At 38.9% G+C, this 2,912-nt stretch overlaps 1 long non-coding RNA gene across 1 annotated transcript; it reads right to left on the bottom strand.

Moving 5' to 3' along the window:
* LOC110263199 lies at positions 2,091-2,912 on the bottom strand. Its single transcript, XR_002348380.1, has 2 exons — positions 2,839-2,912; positions 2,091-2,682 (listed from the first exon to the last, which is right to left on the bottom strand). It is a non-coding gene; the product is annotated as an uncharacterized LOC110263199 (long non-coding RNA).

Genomic DNA, 2,912 nt, shown 5'->3' with positions numbered 1-2,912 from the left:
TTGAAAATGGTTTGTTTTGAAAATGGCACCTTGTGGTTTTGTATGAAAACATGGTTTTCGGGCATGTTTTGACGGGACATAACTTGGACTACGGATCCCCGTTTTGTACCAAATTTGTTTAGAAATGAAATTGGATCCGGTACGTCCACGCCGCTGGAAGAACGGGCGGAAAACGATTTAAAATGAGAAAGTTATGTCCGTCGGAAGATTGGGGGTTGAATCTGTGAATTCTGCAACTTTTAACTTAGAAAATTTTTAGCAGAATGACCCTCCGCGCGTAGGCGCACTTGGCGCGTACGCGCCGTTCTTCAAGAAAGCACCATCCACGCGTGCGCGTGGTGTGCGCGGACGCGTCGATGCGCTGCACCAAATGCCCAGCTATTTTTCCGAGAGTTGTGCCAGTTTTGTGCCTGGGGCGCAAGAGCACCCACGCGTACGCGTGGCTGACGCTTGCGCGTCGTTTGGCTATTTTTCAATCCGCGCGTCCACGCGTATGACGCTTGCGCGTCGATGAGTTTTGTGGCCATCCACGCGTGCGCGTGGAGTTCGCATACGCGTGGCCCTGTTTTCATCCCAAAGTTGATTTTTGAGTTTTAAAGGCCAAATTTCATACTTCTAAGCCTCCGAGCTCACCACTTATGTCTTAAATCATTATGATATGCCTAGCAATGAGACAAGGAGCTAGTGAATGTGGTAACTTGCGAGTGAAGCAAGGGAAAAATGAATGATCAATGAGGATCAAAGATGATTATGTGAGATGTGGAGGATGGCGGTGGAAGTGCTTGTTATGCCATAGGCCGAAGGGCCGTAATTGTTAATGAATTGGCTGGTTATGGATTTAACCGTGAGCCGGATGGTTGGATCATTGCCGTGTTACGACGGAGCCATGATTATGGCTAAGTATAAATGCATATATGTTGTTGAATGAATTGTGAATGTTTGCACTTCCACTATCGGAGATGAAAGTTTCCCTGGGAGGAAGCAGTGGCTAGCCACCACGTGCTCCAGGTTGAGACTCGAAGCTCTTTTGACCCTATGTCGTCAGGGCGGCCAGGCACTGTGAAAGCCCCGGATGAGCTCACCCCCATAAAAATTCACCAGTGAGGGTGATGGATATGGATCATGATTATGATCAACCGTTAGGCGGAGTGGGGGAGAAATTCGAAACCGCCTCTCTAAGCCGGCGCAAGGCGGGTTTTTGGCGGGGTGGGCTACCCGTTTGCCACCCCCTCCTTGCTAAAAAGAGCATAAAATTAGAGGAGAATTTTTTATTTTGGGATAAACAACTAAAATTAGAAATTTTCCTCTCTAAAGATGTTAGAGGAGATACCTTATCCTGAACCATTTGTAGTTAATTTTTCTTTTGGGCTTTAGCCCTGTTTTAATACAAAAAAAAATTTCTAAGATCAGTCTCTTTATTTAGAAAAATAATCTGATATAAAAACTAATTTATCTAATAAAATAAAAATTTAAAAATTAATTTAGTGATTAAAATTTATTGAGTACTAAAGTATTTGACTAAAATTTTCTTGTAATTGATTTGGATATTACTCTTATTTTTTATGTTCTAATTTCTGAGGGTTCAATCATGTCAAGCATATGACTAATTTGTCTAAGACCTATATGACTAATTTATTTATGTTTAAGGGGTCACTATTCAAGTATTCTTCTATTAAGTTAAAGCCCATTATTACAAGTTATAATAACAACTAAAATTTAGAAGGATACAGAAAAAAAAAATGCAGAGACCCAAAAACATAATTTTACAATTTACTGAAAACTTATTTTAACTTGGAATGTATTTGATTAGTGTGTGAAAATATTTCTTATAAATAAGCTCAATATATATTAGAGTTAATACTAATTTATTATGTTTAAGGGGTCACTATTCAAGTATTCTTCTATTAAGTTAAAGCCCATTATTACAAGTTATAATAACAACTAAAATTTAGAAGGATACAGAAAAAAAAAATGCAGAGACCCAAAAACATAATTTTACAATTTACTGAAAACTTATTTTAACTTGGAATGTATTTGATTAGTGTGTGAAAATATTTCTTATAAATAAGCTCAATATATATTAGAGTTAATACGTTTTTCGGTCTCTAGCCATTTTCCCAAAAGACATTACACCCCCTAACCATTCTAAAATCCAATGTCAGTTGGCAATAAATCTCCTGCTGATGTGTTAGGTAAGGTGTCCACATGGATTTGTCTCATTCTAAAAAGAACTAATTGCCCCCTGCATCTTCTTCAAAATGATGTCGTCTCCTCACCTCATCTCTTCCCCTTCTGCACACCCCCCTCTCAATTTTTTTTACGATAGTTAGTACTCACAAATCCAAACAGGGAGTGGGAATACAATCCAAAACAAACAATTAACAGCACTCCTAATGAACTAAAAGTAATCAACAAGAAGATTTTAATCAACATGCACGACCACCAAGCTTAATGAACCAGATTAAACATAAAAGGCATGAAGATAAACTTCCTTAGCCTCAGGTATCCTTGCTGCTCCGATCTAGTGCCCCTTACCTTTTCTTTCCATTTTAATTCTTTACCAAGCCAAACAGCCCCCCTTCTCTCATTCTTCAATCTCCAATCTTCAAAACTTTCTGGAAAATTTTTCATTTTCACTGTGGCCTCAAATTGGAATCCACACAAGACATTCACTCACCCACACTGCCACACACATAAAATACAATTCAAGATTGAAACTTATTGAGAATACAATTGGGTCAATGAAACATCCCTAATCATTGTCTATTCTTCAAAATCCAGCCGGGGGAATTACGATGGAATCCAAAATCTCAAGTTCAAAGATGGAGTCAAATTCACCTTAAAAATCCCAAACTGAAAAGGAGAAGGTCTTGAGCACCCAATCGAACCTCAGGGAAGGAGAATAGCCGTGG

This window comes from Arachis ipaensis, chromosome B06, assembly GCF_000816755.2.
Source record: "Arachis ipaensis cultivar K30076 chromosome B06, Araip1.1, whole genome shotgun sequence".
Lineage (NCBI taxonomy): Eukaryota > Viridiplantae > Streptophyta > Magnoliopsida > Fabales > Fabaceae > Arachis > Arachis ipaensis.
Note: the sequence above shows the minus strand (reverse complement) of the source record. Positions and strands in the feature narration are given on the sequence as shown.